This window comes from Lonchura striata, chromosome 6 (assembly GCF_050655825.1).
Source record: "Lonchura striata isolate lonStrDom1 chromosome 6, ASM5065582v1, whole genome shotgun sequence".
NCBI classification, from domain to species: Eukaryota; Metazoa; Chordata; class Aves; order Passeriformes; family Estrildidae; genus Lonchura; species Lonchura striata.
The window spans coordinates 23,925,558-23,935,452 of NC_140708.1; positions in this window are offsets into that span (position 1 = coordinate 23,925,558).

Below are 9,895 nucleotides of genomic sequence, written 5' to 3' on the forward strand. Positions count from 1 at the left end.
ATCGCTTTCACTTATATACTTGGAAGGGAATTGAGCAAGAGCTGAGAGCTCTGGATTTGAATTCCTCTCCAGCCTGGGAAGCCTCCAGCTTTAGCATCCTGTAGCCTGGGGTGCACTTGGTGCACCAGGCCAGGGATGGAGCAATTGTAGGAGCAGGCAGGGAGTGGCAGAAGCCGAGACCTGATCCAGGAGCAGTTTAGAAGACTTTTTTGTGCAGGTGGTCAGTGTTAGTGACTCTAATCAGAAACATTTTCCAGTCTCTGCGGTGAAGTGCACAGGAGATCAGTGTTGCCATCTGAACTCCTCCTGCTGCTTTACATTATTAGCTGAGCCGTGATGTTCACACCTGCCAGAGCTGCAGATCCAGCCGTGCATTAACAAAACCAGCAGGGGCCCTTCTGCTTCATTGCCACTCTGTCCTGCCCAGGAGTGCCCTGGGATGGGAGCAGAGCAGGCTGCTGGCAGGCAGAGCTGCAGCCCACTGCTGCCAGCTCGGGGAGCACAGAACACGAGAGGAAAGGCAAAGCACCCAGAGGCCAACAGCCTCAGCAAGGGCAAAGAGCAAGGTAAGGCTGGCCTGACTCTGACTGCATCACTGTCTCCCTGTGGGTTGCACTGGAGCAGAGCAGGGTTTGGAGAGGAGAGCTCCTCCTTGTTGGGCTGGAGCACCTCACAGCAGCTGCTGGAAAAGCACTCCCCCCTGCCCACCCTGCAGCCTGCCTGCTGCCAGCCGGGCACTGCCCTGCTGCTCTTTGGAGGATGCTGATGGTTCTGTAGGACCACAGAGCTCAAGACAAACTAAGGCACCAGAAACCCCACAGTATTCTCACTTGAAAATCTTTCCTAGAAAGAGAATTGGAAGTTCTCCTCTGGAGCAAGTGTTTTCTTTTTCGTTTTTTTGGAAATTACAAGTAAACTTAGAAAGACATTGAAACGTAACAAGGCATAAATGATACTGAAATGGCTGCTTTGTGAAATCCTTTAATGGGAAATTCTTTTACAAACCTTTTAAAATTGGCAAATGTTACTTATATTCCTCCAGGCAATGCTTGGGCTATTATTTATAATGGGATGTGTGGTGTCCCAGAGAGACTGTTCCCCTGAACTGCAAAACATTTTGTAGGACCTGTGAAATATGAAATGATTTAAGGAGGAAAGAGGGTTAGCAGTTCTGCTTTGTGTGGTTTCTACTACCTCTAGAGTAGTTTTAGAAGAGAATGTGTTCTGGGCTGTAATTCAAGTAGTGTTATAGATACTGTAACATTAAAAATGGACAAATTAGAGGCGCCTGATGAAAAACATGTTACTTTCTCTGTTTGGTGCCTCAAGCACACATACATGATGCTTAGTTTCTCCCAGGTGCTTACATTAAATGCAACTGAGCTTATTAAGGAGGTCTGAAGTGGGTTTTAAGCACAAGAGCTGGACGGCCTCACTCTATCTCGCTCTGCACAGCATCCTTGACACTCAGGATGGAGTAAAGCAGCAACAAATCCAGCATGCAGGGACCCCTGCAGAGATGAGACTTCCATCTGCCTGACTCCTATAAACAGTGCAAGGACAAGCCATAACTGACCCATCTGTGAAAGGCTCTTGGGGTTTTCTGCATATACCTGACCTTTCTGCTCCAGCACAGAAGTGGATTATTTGGGGATTTTCACACTGAAATGCAGTCTTAATGCTCCAGTTTTTCTCTGCAGTGGATATCTGGAAAATGGGACTCCTTTTTAAAGGCCTTAACCCCACTGCAGACTTTAGAAAATCAACAACAGGATGGGGGCAGGTTCCTGGGTGGTAGAGAGAAGCCTCAGCACGGTACTGTGTGAGGAACCCTGTGTAAAGCGACCTGAACCTCCCCAGAGCAGCTGCATGTGCTTGGTCCTGCTGAGGACCTGTCCCTTGCAGGGAGTGACCCCATGGAGGGGAAGGACACTGTCTGGGTAGGCCAAACAATGGGAACAAGGTTTGGAGCTTGATGCCTGTGGGGAGCACAGGCAGCACTGGTGTGACTGGGCTGCCTGGGGATGCACGTGCCCTCTCATGGCAGCCTGACCCTTCTGCCCATGCTCAGGGCATCTCTTGTAGGGTGCTTACACTCTTTGTTAGGTCTTGCACTCACCAAACCACTATGTTCAAAAACCAGTACAGTTATAAAAGACCTGAAGTTTGGGTTTTTTAATGCTGCAGTTGTCTGCTCATAGTGTGATGTGGCAGTGGGAATGCACCAGCACCAGCAGTCCTTTGCTTGTTCTCTTGCAGTGCAAAGGGACTGAGGAAATGGACTTCAAGGAATTTAGTGGATGAATCCAAGAACATACAGCCAAACAGATGAGCAAAGTGCAGGTGAGGATTTATCTTCAGCAGGGCTCAAGTTTAGAGAATAGACAGAGCCCAGATATGTGTTAGGTACTGACACCAGAATTTAGGAACACAGAGCAGGTAATCCAGACCTGAGGGAGAGGGGGCTTCAATAGGATGGTCACAAAAAACAAATCCACATTCCAGCATGGAAAGCATCCGTGGGGAAAGAGATCTCTGGGGCAAGAGGAGGCAGGAACAATCTACTAACAGGAAGAACAGAACTGCTGCAGGCTGAGCTCTCCTCTCCTAACTGCAGATGTGGACCAGGGACGATGTGAAAAACAGCAGACTGACACTGGCTCACAAAGCAGTGAATGAAATCACATCCAGGCTGCCTGTATCCTGCTGGCCACCTCCCTGTGGCAGCACTGGGAGCAAAGCTGTCCTGGTGAACATTTCTGCTGCCCAGGCAAGGAAGGGGTGCACTGGGGCTCTGGGGTCCTCTGCTCCACTTCCCAGGCAAAATGGGACACCTTTGGGACACCATCCCAGGAAGTCATACAAGTGCCCTTCATTCCTGTGCAATTCCCACAAGGGGGTTCTCTCCTCACCCTTCTTCCCTGTCTGCCACCTCTCACCACCACCGCTCTGCTGGGCTATTGCGAAACATGAATAAGGTTCATGTGCCAGACCCCAGAGTGCTTTCAGGGCTTTTTGGGTAGCAAGCAAGAGCTTGTGGGGAAGTGGCAATCGCTGTCCCTCTGGATGTAGGCTGACCACTGCTGAGTGCCTCCAGGATCTGGTCTGTCCTCTTTCCCTGGGGTGAGACTTGGTCTTCTTTCTCTACTGAAGACTGAAGGAAATTCATGGAGGTAGCACAATCTGAAATTATTCCAATCTACTTATAGTTCCCTATACACTGGTTAACCTTCCTTTATGTTGAAGATTTGTAAGAGAAGGATGCTAAGCAAATGTTGAGTATTTTCCACTATCACAAGCAATGCCCTGGGTTCTGTAGTACTGCTGTGTCAGACACAGGGACATCTGCAGGAAACATTTTGCAGCATATTTTGCAGCCAAACCACAGTGGTGGTGTTGAAAGACACAAAAAATCTTTCCCTTACTCCAACTGGCCAAGAGACAAAAAGGAGTGAGATTTGCAAATTGCCAAATTAAGCTCAGCCAGAGTCTGTGGCCATTGTCATTAAGAAAACCCCTGCAATAAATGTTTACAAAAGCATTTCAGAAATAATGGCTCTCCGTAGAACTGGGTTGGGAAATTTCCAGCAGAACAGGTTTCAGGAGAAAAATGCTGATTTCTTGAGACTGTGGGGGTTGTGGAATTCTATGGGTTTTGACAAACTTTCGATGAACTACAGCAGCAATTGCCAAACTAGGGGATGGGAGCCTGGTAGAAGTTCAAACATAAGCAAGGCTTGTGTCTGGATCTGGGGTCATGAGTCTGGAAAATACTACATTGTGGGCAGATTTAGTCTTTAAAATCATTTATGCCAAGGCAGTCCCTCTGTGCTCAGTGCCCTTGGCCTGTGGGTCACAGGGCTCCAAGGCTCCCCAGCTACCAGGGCTGTAAGCCCTGGGTGCTTTCGGGTTTGCCAGAACTGCCTGCCCTTGCCCTCAGACAGTGCATAGGGACATACACCTTGCAGATATAGCAGCCAGGGAGCAGAGCAAAATATTTTTAACTAACAGTAAAAGGAAAAAAAAACTAAATGAAGCCAGCTTTGCAGGGATAGAAGCTATTCTTAGACCTTGTTCTAATTCAGGGAGTAGTATTTATATGAAAATAAAACCACAGAAATAAAATATTCATAGAGGTTAAAATATTCATACAGGTTAGAAGTGTATTCATATGCTTCCACTTTTCCATTTGAGATAGTGGGAGTTTTCCCTGCAATGCTTCTTTTCTGACAAAATAATCTTTTTAAAGAGTTTTTAAAAGCCAAATTTGAAAATAAAATTAAATGTTTGATTTGGGGCTATGACAGACTTTTGAGACAGTTTCAAACACAAACAGCTGCTGGCTGGCAAGTCCATTTCTCCAAGTGCCTTTCTCTGACAGCAGCCCCAGCATAGCCTGCACACCTGGTCACAGAGCAGGAGATGTGGGGGCCCAAACAGCTCTGCTCTTCCCCCAGACCATCCCACCACCTCACTGGCATCCTGCTTCACTGCTGCCCACCCAGAAGAGACCCACCTGAGCTGTGGGTGCCCGTGCAGTTTAAACCACACCAGGAAATGTTCTTTCCATCACTCTGTCCCAGGGAAGAGATGGGGATGAGCTGATACTCCAGCTTGCAGGGTGATCAATGCTGTTAGCATTTCAAAGGAATCACTGAAAAACCAATATTCAGTCTTTAAAGAACTTTTGCTGGTTGCAGGCTTTAGCATGCCCAGAGACACTGGCAGAAATCTGTGAAGCATGTGTGTTCACACTCTGTAAGCCAGAACTGCTTTATCCTACCATGTAGCCCAGCCTCCTGGCACTCTCATTGGTGTATTAGAAAGTATTTGTATGAAAAAATAATAATCTAGATCTACAGGGAGAATTTTCATCCTGAAGTACAAAAACTGAGCTATAAAAGAATGACCTATTGCAATCTCGCATTCCTCAGCATGGTAATTAGGTTTTTAGTGAGTCTGTGCTGTGTTAACCCCTAGGTAGCAGTTCTCTGACCCATGTGCGTTACCAGCTGATAAACCCCACGCTTGGTATCAAGCAGGAGCAGAAGGGGGAGGGAAGGAGGTTACCTCTGGAGGGTACCTGACCCCACCAGGTCATGCAGGAGCCCAGACCTGGCTCTGCTAGGTTTTGCTCATTTACTGACTTTCTTCTATTGTTCTTTCTACCACTGCCTTTCCTAGCCACACTGACCCCTCCCAACAGGGTACTGCAGCGAGGATTTCCATAAATCCACCTCACCGTATCACATTTCTGTTGTCCAGGAAACTATTTGCTGAGGAAACAAACTACTCAGACACAAATTGTTCAGTTTGAAGCCAGGTCTCATCTAATTCTAAATCTTCCCTAAGCCTTCCTAAATGTCTTCTAAACTTTTACATCCTAACTTTTACATGCCTACCACACTTGGGGATGGTGTGACTCCCTTGCCCACTTCTTCCCTCTTGCCCAGGACCTGCATGTCATTCACAAACACCAACTTGTCAAGTCTCTGGAAGAGCTGAACCCCAAATATCTCTGGATTTACCCTGCCTCAGGACCTGAGCCCTGCTCCTGCCCTCTGGAATATCTGCTGAGGCTCCTGGGCTGAAGCCAGGTGGGAGCTGTGGGATGGGGCAGGGAGGGATGAGGAGCACAGCTCACCTTGGGTGAAGGAAATGGCACAGAGCTGGAGCTGAAACAGCCCGTGACTGCATGGGTTTGCTGTGCCCAGTTTCCTCTGCTCTAATAATTCTTTCTGATTAAAAAGCAGCTACCAAAGGATGCAGCTGAGCTCTGCAATGGGAGATTTGTGTGTATTCCCTTCTCCCCCTCAGCTGACAATATGGGCTTTCATAAAAGGACTGTGCCCTTTAATTGTGAAATCTGAGACCCTGCTAATGCACAGAGGAATAAAATCTCTTTGGAAACAACCAATCACCTTCCGTGTCATGAAGTGCAAAGAGAACTTTTATACATGGGCTTTTCAATCACTTTATTAAATATTTTAAGAGAAAAAAAATGTTTTATTGAAAGTAAAAGGGTTTCTCAACCCTTTTTGCTCAAATTATCTGAAGAATCAGCTGTTAGTGAAATTGTTTGATTTTTTTTCAGCTAAATAAGGAATAGCTCACAAAATTTTTCTTTAGTGGGCCCATAAATAATGCTCAGCTAGAAAAGGTAAAATGGTGGAGCTGATATTCTTTTTCTCTTCTCAAAGAGAAAAAGAAATATTAGTAAAATACTTTTGGTAGTCACGTTACTCTAAATAAATATCAGAGGAATGTGACTACCAAAAATATTTTACTAAGCTTTAGGTGATCTCATTGCACCTTTAAAAAAAAGAAGCAAGAGGAGAAGTTATGCTCCTCATTTCTTAATCATGAACTAAATAAAAATTTAACAGATGTTACAGTTAATCCTTGAGAACAGGTATCCATTTAGTAGTTATTTATATTGGTGGTCTTACATTAAGCTTAACAAGGTCCCACTTCTCAATGTTCTCCAGAATGAAAGTGAAAGATTTTATTCTCAGGAATTTACAGTGCAGATCAAAAATATTTTATAAATTGAGATTTTGTGTTGTTCTGATTTACATGTTAAGTGAATGCAATGGTCTTTCCTTATTCACAGGTGATTTCATCAGCAGTTCTCAGCATGTCTTACATCTTTTTGCATGCAATCCTGGGTGATGGCAAAGGTAGAGTTAAATTTTCTCTACCTCTGACTTCTCATGATTTGAAACAAATCACTTTACTTCATGGTTTGTTATTAGGAAAAGGGGCAACAGCCCTGCCCACCTCAGAGAAGGTTTTGTGAGAAGTACAAGAAAGATACTGAGGTATCAATACAGCAATGCTGAGTCACAAAGTTCCAGATGTCACTCTTCACCCTTCTCCCAGGGCTGCCAGGTGGGGGAGAGCACAGCATGCAGTGCTTACATGCAAACCATCCAAGAGCCATGCTTTTAAAATGCCATTATCCAGGGCATATCCCATAGACACCTTCTGAAACTAGAGCCTGGTAGGCTTTTTATTTACAGGCTGCTTTTTCATCCATGAAGATTTGCCGATGTTAAACTGTTCTGCAGGCAGAAGTGCTGGTGGCTGGTTTCTGGTGACTGCCTTGGCTGCCTGTGCAGAAGCACCAGGGGCTAACAAAGAGTGTGACTGGCAACCCAATCTTTCCCTCGGGAAGACTCTAACAAGATTCCTCTCCTTCCCTTTCTGGTTCAATGTTCCAATGATTGTACAAACTTAATCACTTTGAGAGCTCGTCCCTTCTAGGCTGAAGTTTGAAAGGCTGCTGAGGAGTTGGACAGTCATGTGGGAGGGATCCAGAGGCAGATGTGCAGGTGTGGTGATCCTGTAAACCCAGCCTCCTTAGGAAACTGAGGTAAGAAATGCTAAGTGCTGCTCTCAGTGGTATGCTGATTCTGGCAGCTGGTGTTTAAGAAAAACAATGTTATCAGACTTCAGCACTGGCAGCTCTGCAGTAAGCAACCTATCCAAAAGCCTTATCCTTTTATTTTTCTTCTGTACCACAGATGTTAGAGACACATCAGTCATCTGGGTGCCAACTTTGTGACAACTGAAATCTGGTCAAGCCTTGAATACTGAGCACAGGGACCACACAACTGGTGTGTCTTCCCACCCCCAGAACACCAGCCTAGGTGTTTGCAGCACCAGCCCCAGCTCCTGCCTCCAGCCCTGACCCTGGCAGGCTCATGGGCCCCTGGATCTGCTGGGTACCAGGAGATGAAGGGGGAGCAGCAGCTGCACTGCCCAGCAGCACACATGCCTCTTCCAAATAGTGCTGATGCCATTCAAAACCTGCCTAGTGCAGAGTGAACTCCTGAAAATGCAGTGTGCTTGCTGCCCTTCCAACACCCAGCTGGTCATTCCACAGTGCCACAAGGATGCACTGCACACAGTGCCATTGTCACTGTCCTTTCATGACCAGGAACACACAAACCATCCTGGTCACAATTGAGGTTACAGCATTCACAGGGAAAGAGGAGACAGTGGGGATGGGAAGCAGTAAAAGAATGAGAAACAATGGAGAGAAAATGGTTTCAGGAATTGCTGCAATCTGTGACACATTGATTAGTGATACTGAATAAAAAACCACATGTTCCACTGTACAGAAAAAAAAAAAATCATTGAATTAATGCAAAAGAATTGCAATATCCCATAAAATTACTCTTTTAGGGATCTGGACTGCACCAAGATACTTCTGGCAATCTCTTCATCATTAAAGTGTTTCCTATGTTAAACTCTGTGTGTCCTCTTTATGTGCTTCCCACTGCTGAGTGATTTCATTCTAAGAGCAGCAAATTGATATGCTGGAATAATTATATGAATGGATTCCTTCCCAGACTTGCTAATACAGCCTGAAACTGAAGAATGCACAACACCAAGCCACAGGGTCAGCAATATCTGTCCAAATCTATAGTTATGCTTGGACTATGGTTTATGGTTTTGGATAAGAATAGTTTGGACAGCAGAGCTGAGGAGGCTGAATAGATAGTTCTGTGGATCTGCTAGCAAGGTTTAAACCCTTCTGCAAGAGCAAAGGGCACTGCAATAGTGTTACGAGCCATTATCCCACATTTAAAAGCTTTGGAGGATACTACTTCAGTACCACTATGGCAAAAAAACCTTTCTGCACAGAAACCTCACAGAAATGAGCAGATCTTTTTTCCAACAAATGCCCCTCAAAATGCAGATAAAGTAATCAAATCTCTTGAGAGAAAAGGCAAAAAATTTTGCCCTAATCAGCTGAAAATTTTATTTCATTTGTAGCTCTATTTTCTTCCCCTGAAACTTTAGAAGAATCAGGAAAAGGTGTGGGAAGAGGAAAATAAAAACCCTCACTAGTTCCTTTTCTGAGCCTTAGTGAGGGTGTTCACCATCATAATAAAATAGGCTAACCTGGGGGTAAAAGGTGACCCTGGCAGCTCAGGAACACTGTCCCCAGGTCAGCTCTTTGCACCTTGCACACGTGAGTTAGAGTCCTGTGTTTCATGCCTACTGATCCTGTCACCAGCAGAGCAAACACTGCCTGCTTGTGGGATATAAACCAGATTTATTGGAGGAACTTGGCAGAGGTTTCTGCCTTCTCCCACCCACTTGTCCTCTGCACAGTGGTACCTCACTGCACCACCTACCACTTTTCCAGGAAAGCCTAGAAGTGCCTGCCCCAAGGGATGTCCTGATCCTGGCTCTGGGCTGAGCTCTGCCCAATTCTTCCCCCTGTGCAAAGCCTGCATCCTTGGCTCTCACAGATGCTGCTCTCACACCCTCTTCTCAGGGAGCTTGCTGTCCCAGTGGGGAAACAAAAAGAGAAGTTCAAAACATTTCCTTTTCTCAAAGTGCCAAGTCCTGGGAAACTGCAGTTGTTCCTGTCGTTGTGGCAGGGGATGCTCAGGCAGGTTCTGCCATTCAGGCACTGGAGAGGCCCAGGCGTGGGGCTGTCCTCCCAGAGCCCTGGTGCACAGAAAAACCTCTGCAGCAGCACTGAACAGCCAGAGGGAGACAAGTGCAGGGATTCCTGGGGTGGAGAGGTGAGGTTTGTCCAAGATCTCTGAGGGAAGCAAAGTGTGAAACAGCAGAGGCATTGGCAGGCACTTTGAAACAAAAGAGAATAGACAGTTAACAAGTCCCTATGGCCAGGCTGGGCTACTGCCTCTGTATCTGCCTGTGGAGCAAGGCTGTGCAGCACTGGGGTACAGAGTTCTCTTTCTTTGTCTTGGAAGGATGCTCTCCTGCTCTGCCTGCCATGCTAGATGACCATAAATACCATGGGGACATGACTTAAGACTACAGACTCTACTGGGGCAAGTCTTGACGCTTCTCTGCCATCTGCTTCTGCCTAACTCTGCACACAGGTGTGTGGTAAATTCTGCCAGGATCT